The sequence below is a fragment of the Corapipo altera genome, unplaced genomic scaffold (assembly GCF_003945725.1).
Source record: "Corapipo altera isolate COAL_440 unplaced genomic scaffold, ASM394572v1 67, whole genome shotgun sequence".
NCBI lineage: Eukaryota > Metazoa > Chordata > Aves > Passeriformes > Pipridae > Corapipo > Corapipo altera.
This window is the reverse complement of record NW_020884906.1, coordinates 1,294,216-1,304,000: the sequence shown is the minus strand read 5'-3', so window position 1 is coordinate 1,304,000 and position 9,785 is coordinate 1,294,216. Positions and strand designations below refer to the sequence as shown.

At 49.9% G+C, this 9,785-nt stretch overlaps 1 protein-coding gene across 2 annotated transcripts in view; it reads left to right on the top strand.

Moving 5' to 3' along the window:
- Positions 1–9,001: 9,001 nt before the first annotated feature.
- GOLGA3 (golgin A3) overlaps positions 9,002–9,785 on the top strand; it is a 28,089-nt gene continuing 27,305 nt past the window's right edge. For both annotated transcript variants that reach the window (XM_027652269.1, XM_027652268.1), the window contains exon 1: positions 9,002–9,101. The gene's annotated coding sequence lies outside the window, so the exon portion shown is untranslated. The remainder of the gene's footprint in view (positions 9,102–9,785) is intronic.

The following is a 9,785-nucleotide window of genomic DNA, read 5'->3' as shown; positions in this document are numbered from 1 at the left end:
AGAGTTTCTCAGCTCCGACTGGCAGAGACCACCTCCCTGGATGAAAAGATCAGTTCAGTTCCCTGTACCTCAGGCAGATTTTGCCCTTGCCAAGGGAGCTTCTGTTATGTTTTCATATTGTTAACTCTAAGACAGGAGACAAATAATTTCTCATAAATCTCTGAATACCTTTGTTCAGCTGATAAATTGAACTACATTTGAGCAAGTAACTTAGAGTGGGATGCGTATTTTTTTACTAGCATAGCAACACTATCAGTGTAGCCAAAAGAGATAAAAACAGTGAAGCCTACGCAGCATAGTGCAGTCCTTGATGAGTGAAAAGCAAGTGCAACTTACTCCAAAAAATAACAAAAACAGGGAGCAAGAGATGTACACATGTCTGTTTAGACAGACAGAGTTCCCTGTCGCATTTAGGAAGAAAAGCAATAAAAAATGCTTGTTTCATTCTACCAAAGAAATTGTCCAGTGTGTTAAGAGCCTATAAACAACATGTGATCAAAAGAATAATTGACACAGCAAGAAGTCAAGTCAGGAAACCAGGCAGGAGGCTGCTGCTTCTTCATTAAGGAGCCAGTTTCTTTTCTGTAGTGCTGTTGGTCAATACTTTAGTTCAGATACTGCCTGGTGGGAAATCAAACACTCTTGATTTCAGAGTTAGAGAAAAGCAGAAGTTGACTAGAAAACACAGAAAAAAAAGACAAATCAAGCTTGCTGATGCATTCAGTGTCCCACCATTGCCTCTCATGCCCAAAGGCACAGCACACAGCCAGTACTTGCTCCTCATGACTGTACAAGCAAAGTTAGAACAGAAACAGCACAGGAAGGATGCAATAATTCAGGGAAGCAAGGAAGTTATGTAGTTTAATAAGAGAGGTATGCAGCTGGGTGAGGGTAAGCTTGCAGGTTCTCCGTTTGAATTCTGACTTAAAAGAGAAACCAAAGACAAAACCCCAGAACCATATAATTCAATAGATCTTGGTAAAGTTAATACTTAGTATTTCAGTGCCAGAAATGTGGCTTAATTAAGTTCTCATCATAGCTGTCTTCACCGGGATACCAGAGTGAGATAAAACATCTTTATTTCAACCACAGCCATTGCTGTGTATATGTGCTGTGCCAGGGATTTGGTTTATCAGGCAGAATTATAATGCTGTTTCTCACCAGGGAAAGCAACCCCACGCCTTTATATATATATGTATATGCATATATATATATATATATATGTAACAAAAGACATAAATGTATGGAGTATAATTTTCTTATACTGTAGTGGCTCATGTTTTATAGATCTGATAAGAATCAAGCATCAAACCTTGGTCCTATCAGGGTCCATAGGAAAAGTTCCCTTCACTTCAGTGGGACCAGGACTGCTCACCCTTCCTAAAGCTCAGAGTGACTGTCTGCCCTGTAGCTGCCCCTAGTTTTGGGGTGCTCTGTGCTTCCTCGTCTGCCTTTCCATCGCTGCTCACCCAGTGGCTCCCAGCTCTGCCAGCATCCCTGCCCTGGGAGCTGTACCTGTCACTGGCACTGTTTGCCTGCTCCCCGAACTGCAGCCCAGGTGCTCAAGAGCGAAGGGGGTGAGACTCTAATACAGCACGAGGTGGTTTGTTTGGAGTCCTCATGCCAGGCACTGCCGTGGTCGGGGTGCCTTGGGGGATGCTCTCATTTCGGCTCTAGGCGCTGGTCTATCGGTTTCCACGGGGCTTGCACCGGATTTCGGGTCCGGCTGTATCGGTGCGGGGAGGGTGACCCGGAGTCACACTCCCGGAGCATCCTGTCTCCCGGTGCCTTTCGGACTCCGAGGCGAGTCACCGGCCAGCCCGACACCCCAAACCCCGCCGCCGAGGGGCAGGGGCCGAGGGGGACCCGCAGCCGCCCCCGGGCCGCCCCGCTGCATCCCCGCTCCCGGCGGCCGCGGCGCATCCTTCGTCCCGGGAGCACCCCGCACCCGGGACTCCCGGCAGCTCCGCTGCACCCCTCTCCCCCGGGGACTCGCGGTCCCTTCCGTCCTCCCGGCGGGGCTCCCGAGGCCGCCCTGCCCTGCCCGGTGCCGGTGCCGGCGGTGCCGCGGGGTTACCTTGGCTCCCGCCCCGCCGAGGCAGAGCGCGGCGGCCGCCGCCAGGACGAGCCCCGCACCGGGGCCGCTCCGTTGCATGGCGAGCCGTGCCGAGCCGTGATGAGCCGTGATGAGCCGTGCCGTGCCGTGCCGTGCCGTGCCGTGCCCGAGCCGTGCCGTGCTGTGCCGTGCCGAGCCGAGCCGCGCTGCCGCCGCGCCGAGCGAGCGGAGCTGCCGCGCCGAGCCGTGCCCCGAGCGGGCGCCGCTGACAACGACCCCCCGAGCGCGGCCTCCCCGCCCCTCGCCCCCTCCCCCGGCCCCTGCCCTCCCCCGGGGGGTCACCTGCGGCCCGGAGCTCGGCGGGGGCCGGAGGGGAGCGGGGGGTGCCCGGTCCGAACCCCCCCGTGGGGATGCCCCGGGGTGCATCCTCTCCGGGCTCGGGAAGCGCCGGGCTGGAGGCAGCCCAGCCCCTCGGAGCAGCCGTCGGGAGCGGGCTCTGCGGGGGAAGCGTCTCCTGCGGTCGGTGGGAGATGGAGGGGCCGGTGTGTTGGCACCGGAGGGGCAGCTGCCCTGGACAGCGCACCCGGCCGCTGCTCCGGTCACCTGCCAGACCCTGCAGCACGGTCAGGGGAGTGAACGGTCAGAGGAATGCGAAATAGGAAAACGGCTCGGGTCTTTCCAAGGAGGAAAAATCACCCCAGCTACATCTGAGCACGAAGCAAAGGACAGAAAAGGAGTATTCCCAGGCATCCTCGAGACCCCAAAGAGCAAGAGCTGCACAAAAACTAGCAGTCAGGGTACAGCAGTCCCTTAACCTCTCTGGAGAACATGGGAGGGCAAGGAACACTCCTCATTTCTGAGGCAGCTTTCTGGTTTTCCAGGTGAGACACACTCTCCTGTACCCCATCCACTCACACCTCATCCTGCCATGAGTGCCAGGCAACGACGTAATCAGTGGGAAACAGTGGCTAATACCTTCAGGTGATGTCCAAGTGGGTGCATATAGTAAGCATGAAGTTGGAGAACTGGCGTCAAAGAACAATTTTCTTTTTCATAAGTACATGGATGTACTTTGTATTTGATGTTCCACGCTATCATTTGATTGTGTAAATCAGAAGTGACATCTTGATTTTACACTTTGTAATGAAGATGGGAGAGGCTGGGCACAGGCACCGAGGCAGCAGTTTTGTGTTGAAGGCACCCTGGCACTGAGCTCATGTGTAATCCAGGGCCATTCACCTACTCCATGGGTTTGATGTCCTGTCCATAGAAAGTCATGGTTGACTCCCAGAGAGGCGAAGCCGATCTCCATTGAATCCTTGCAGTGCTCATGAGATGAAGGTGCTTGTTTTCCTTTATTGGGCACCTACAAAACGTAACAACAGGATTAGCCTAAGGCTAAGGGAGACTGAAGGGCCAGGACTCCGAGTGCTCACTGCCCACTGGGACCACGCTGGCTCCCTGGGAAATCTGCATCTGCTAATGCAGAAATAGCCCTTCCATGGAAGGGCACAGAAGGAACGTCTCAATAGCTTAATTGGGTTGTTTATACTTCTTGCACTGAAAGCAGAAGATGCAAATAATTCTTTGTGTGGTCACTTATTTCACCCTTCTTTTTTCCGGGCAAATTCTGTGTAAATGGTGTTCCTGGGCTCTGACCTTGTCAGTTATTTACTGTGACTGCTCATATTCAAATTTACATTTCACTCCTCATGGGTAATATTTCTTTGAGTTAGCTGTCAACAGAAAAAGCATATATCATAGAATATATAACTACATTATATACGTTCTGAATAAACACAAAACCCAAGACACTTGGCATCTTTGGCAGGAGGGTTTTTCTAAGCAGAACACTTCTGCCTGAAGGGCAGTCTGGTCTCTGTAGCACAGCACTGTGGCACATTGCTTTTCTTAACACTCACAGTTAAATCTCAGGGCGATGTCACCATAAATGTATGGTAAGCTTTGAAAAATCCCTGAAACAAGAAATCTACTTTTTTCTACATGAGGCTCAGTGTGACAGAAGTAAACGATGAGATTCCATCTGCTGTTTCCTTATGTTGATGCACAGTTGTTGATAAGTCAAGGACTAGCTGGCAGAAAAGGGTATTCAAAAAGTGGGTTTTTATCTTTGCTTGGACAGCACTGGAATAATAATATAAGAATATCTGAATGAGAGAGAACCAGCCCAAGTCTAGCAATGCAGTTCTCTTTTTAAGGATCTTACACCCCTGTCATTTGGATTCCTTTCCAGGGGTCATCTAAGTGCAGACACCCGTAATCCTTTGGAGGCAAAGAGGCTGCTGTGTGGGCTCTGCTGCCATTCCAAGCTGTAGACCTTGAGCATGAGGTACAGATGCAAATGTATGCCGACTTCTCATGTTTGTGTTTGCTCTGTTCTTGGCCCAGCAAATTCTGTCAGCATGTCTTTGATCCCTTATCCCAGCATCCCTTTGCTGGCAGGACCTGTCCACACCACACTTCATCACTATGGATTAGCAATGACTTAGCATCTAGAATTAAGGATCAGACATACAGTAGTCTGCTCATAAGTATTTTCAGCTCAGGTTGGTGACCCTTTCAAACCATATTTTTAGCGAGGATTATGTTTTACATATATGGTCTTGCTCTGTGAGCAGGCAGCAGGACCCTGTATGGGCTAGAACAACTTCCCACACCAGGCAGCGTGGAATTCTAGGTCCAAAAAGTGTCTGACTGCCCACTGAAGGTAATGGCTGCAAAGCCAGGCTTGTGAGTGGTGCCTGCAACCAGGGCTTCTCATGCCTCTCCCAGGGAACATCTTGCCTGTGAGCTGTCTTCCCCCAGTGCTGCCCATCAGACAGCTGTGCCAGGCAGTTGGAGGCAGACCAGTGATAGAATTACTGGAAGGATCGAGAAAGGACAAAAGGGTAAAAGGAACTTTGTTTCCTGCCCAATCTTTATTCCCTGTCTTACACCCTCTACAGCTCCACCTCTCACAGAGCTGTCACACAGCCCAGATCAGAGTTGTACCCCATTCCCACCACATGTCAGGAAGGGGAGATGCAGGTGCAACAACTGTGCACATCCCTGAACAGACAAGGCCAAGACTCTTCCACAGTCATTGAGACATCTTGAAGAAAGTAAATATCCTGTTCTCTGTGTTGGGCTCCCTGTTGAAAAATTCAAGGTTTCCATGTTCTTTTAGCAAGTCACTCCAAGGACTGGCCAGTGTTACCTACTGTACTATGCCATTTTGAGGGCTCTTGAAATGCTGAAGCAAGCACCAAATATCAGTGAAATAGTGACATTTATGAAGTTAGTGGATAGGACTTGTGTGTATAATGGCAGCACTTTCTTAACCAGTAGCCCCAGGCTGGGAGAGGAATTCCAGGAAAAAAAAAAAAAAAGATTCAGAAACCTACTGCTTCCAAAATGGCAGTAAAAATCATTTATTGTGGGAAAGCTAAGCTTGAAACCACTAAACCCCAGTCATTTCCATCAACTCTCTCTCTACCACACACACACACATACACAGATACATGGGCACAAACACACACAGATACATGGGAAGAGAACTTTCTGAATTAATTTCCCTGAATATTGGCATCCTGATACCAAAAGTAACCCTCCTTGCCCATGGAGACTATTGTGGAATGTCCCACAGAAATGAATGCAGCTCTTAGCAGTTTCTGTTTTTCAAAACAGCTGGTGTGACCAAACTGAATCCAGATTTAAACAGGAGGAGGGCATTGGCAAGATACTTTCAGTTACAAGGCCTTAAATCTTAGTTTATTCTCTGTACGCAAGAGCTCTCATCTGCAGACCTTATGGTTACACAATGTGGCTTTTTATGCTTTCCCAGCCTTCTCTTATGTAGAGGCTGCTTAAATCCATTCTGAGCTATGTTCTTATATCAGATACACCACAGTTGCATCTGTCTCCTCTGTTTATAGAAATGAGTCAGGAAAGTAACTCTTTAAATACCTATCCATGCTAGAACAGACATGCTAAAAATTGCTTAGACAGAATGCTGTAAAAATGTTTCACACATATAAATAAAATTTATAGGCAAATAAAATATTAAGGCAGTCTTTAACGAAGCCCATTTCTGAAGACCTGAATTCTAGTTCCATAATCTGTATTTAATACAAAATTATTTTTTTTTCCTCAGTGGCTGTGAGAGGCGAGCTGGATGCCTGAGCCTGATTGCAGTCTGCCAGTAATAGAGCTATTTATATGTAGTTAGCATGGGTTTCTTTTTTAATGAAGTTTTTGCAGACTGAGTGACACCAAATAATAGCAATATGCAAGCAGAAAAACATGCAATAAGCACAGGCAATTGGAACATGGTGTTGTCAGTGGTTAGAGAACAAGAATATCCCTAAGGAAATATGTAGAAAAACACCTTTGTAGCTATAAAAGCTGTAACTGGAAAGCACCACACACAGGCTTTGTGCTGTGCAGAGAGTGCCACCCTCTGCTCCTGCAGAGAATGGAGCCTTTCCCTCTTACCTGACTCTTCCTCTTTCACTTGTGCAGTTCTCACACACGCAGTGAGTCACAAAATTACCCATCTGGGTAGGCAACTCTGCAAATGGTCTGTCATTCCCCGGTAATGTTGTTAGGTCAGCTCTTTAATTTGGCATTATATGCCTTCTCTTTTTTTTGCTCAGAGCCAAGATGAATAAATTTCCCTTCCCCTTTTAGGGGCAAGGCCCTGTGGGTTCCTGAAAAAGACAGTTCCTATTAAGGTCTGAGCGAGCTCACTTGGAGAGAAGGCAGCACGAGGGCTCCTGTATGTAGTCTAGTTGCAGGGTGAGAGAATGCTGCAGCTGGCTGTGGTTAAAGGACTTGTGGTACCTTCTGATCTTTCTATTTGAAGAACAAAAGAGAGCTCTGCAAGAAGAACTCAGACTTTGGGATAAGCCATGGGCTCTTTCTCTGCTGGAGACAGAGACTGCAGTTTACACAAACAAGTCTCCTGCAAATTTACAGGAATCCCTTCACTTTAAGGCCTAATTTGTAACACTGTTTGACTTTTTTTTATGGCTTTTTAAAAAACTACCACGACATTCCTCTGTTGTGCTAAAATTTACATTGCTGATGATAGATCTCTTGCAGTATAAAGGATTCTCTTTCTCTTTCAGGCAGCCTGTTTAAGCCTGCTGCAGCTTTGTGCCAAACTTGGGCGACAGTCTCCAAACAAGGGGTTATTCCTGCAGCTGGGGCTTCAATGCCATGCAGCAGACTAATAAACTAAAAAGAGATACTTTGGAGCTTTACCCAAGCATTGCATTGTTCTAGAGAGATGAGATCAAAGTCAAGAAGCAAATATAGACAAATACTCCCAACTGAACAGCTACTTTAGTGACTCAAGAGTTATTGAGTTCTCTGTGAGAGGCACAGTTCCAAATTTTACATTCTTAAAAGAAAATCAAATCCAGATCAAAAGAATATTACGCATTCAAGTCTTCCTCATGTTCTTGACATCTTCTGTGGAAGAGTATCCAGTGAAGGTCACTATTAAAGAATTTGAAAAACACACATGACATCCCCAGGGTTTCCTCTCAAATCTCAGCAGAGGCTCACTCTGTTAACATCCCTTTCACTCAGTTCTCCCTCACCCATTCAAGTCCCACATGTGGTTTACAAGCTCAATGCCAAGCATGTGCATCCAGCCAAGAAGGTCAAACTTCAGCTCACATTGGTGAGCCACAGCCTGGGACTGCCCACTCACACAGGCATCTGGCTCAGGCAGCAGAACAGCAGGAGGCTGCTGCTCCGTGAATCCAGATGTAACCTCTCTGGATACTTGTTCAGATCCCTTATTATGTTTGTGAATTTGTGAACAGCAAAGGATTTCATTCAGTAGAGTCTCTAAGAATAGATTGCACTGAGGTGCACTCTACAAGAGTCCTCCTTGATCAAGCTCATTTAGTTCCTGCCTCTGATCATCAGGCTGGGAGCCTCTCTCACATCCATGCATTTGCACTTGAAAATAGTCCTCTTCCTGAATTAGTTTGTAGAGTAATGTTCTCTTCCAAATCACACCTCGAGGGCTGCACAGTGTGCGCAGGAAAACACCCAGTTGCTGGCTTTATCCATGTGCCGGGAGCTTGGTTAACAGGTTTGTAGCTTAAACAACGTAGACTTGCTGGTGGTTTGGGTTTATCAACCCTCCTGACTTGTGGAAAGCCTCACATCTTCCTAGAGAAACAGCTCTGGGGATTCATGTTCATAATAAGGATAATTTGGACAGGCCAATAAAAGAGGAATACCCGGAAAAGCAGACTAAGTGTGTTTACCTGGCAGTTATATTTAGTGTGACAGTGTAATGTCAGCAGCCGTTTTCATTATGAAATGAAGGGCTCCCAGTACCCACAGGACTTCTTGGATGCCCAGAGCCAGAAAGATGCTGAAAACTGTACGGATTGATTTATGAGAAAAGGGCCATCGGGAATGCTGGAAACATGACATTAACAGGACATGTCACTGGAGTCCCCAGTAAATACAGACACTAACGCAAGAACATGAATAACAGGCACAGAAGGCTGCGAGGGGCGCACCGCTCCCACAGGCAGTCAGTGTTTAATTTATGCATCACTTAAGTTTAATTCACGCGAGGAGGCGCCAGCGCGGGGTCCCGCGGGGCGGGCGGAGGGGCCGCGCTGAGGGCGGCCCGGCCCTGAGGGGGTGGGAGCGCCGCGGCCCCTCCTCCGCCCCTCCCTCCCCTCGCTCCCTCCCCGCGCTGCCGGAAGGGTCCGTCCGGAAAAGCCGCCGCCCGTGCCCGGGCCCGGCGGCGCTGCCGCTGCCCCGGAGCGCTCGGCGCGGAGCCGCTGCCGTGCCCGCCGAGCGCCGCGGGCCCCTCGAGGGCGCCGGGGCGGGAGAACCGCGGGGCGGAGGGGCCGCGCACCCGGCCCGCGGCGGCGGCGGCAGCGCCCGGCTGGCGGGGGAGGCAGAACCGCGTTGCACCGCCGCGCCCTCCCTCCCTCCCTCCCTCCCCTTCCCGGCGGAGGCAGCGCCACGTCTCGGGCAGGAGCCGGCGCCGGGCGGGCGGCCCCAGGTCCGCGGGGGTCTGGCCAGGGCGGGGGGCGGTGGGGGCGGCTGGGGGGTCTGGGGCCGGCTGAGGCCCGGGGGCGGTCGGGGCTGGCGGGGAGCGGGAGCCGCTGGTCCGGCTGCGGGCCCCGGGCCTCCCGCTTCCCCCGCCGGGCACTCCCGGGGCTCCCGCTGGGCCGTGACCGAGCCCCGGTGTCCTCTTGGTTTGGGGGGTTTTAAGCAAAATCGGTGGGTTTCGTGCAGCTCCCCCCCCATCCCCCTGTGAGGTTGGTGTGCCTGCATCTGTGTCTGTCTGTCTGTGTGCAACACAGGGATACAAAAGAATTCTGAAGCCGAAATACTCGAGCCTTTGGTATCGAGAGTGTGATGTGCAGGTGAAAGCTGTTCTCCATCACCCGGTTATTAAAACGTGTTTTATGACAAGGATAACAAACCATCTCGTGCTGGTGGGGTTTTCCCGAGGTGTGAGCAGTCAAAATCTTGGTTGCCTTTTGTCTGTAATTCCTCTTGGTGACCTGTCATGTGGTGTCTATTTGCTGTACAACGGCAGTCCTTCTGGAAGTTTTATTGTAAGATTTATTATACTGAAAGTCTTTAAAAATCAATAACAAATCGCAGTGAAGGTATTAAATCTTTTTCTGTTTGTGGAGCTTTCTCCTTTGGAAATGCTCTCCAGGTTTCTGGCTCCCTC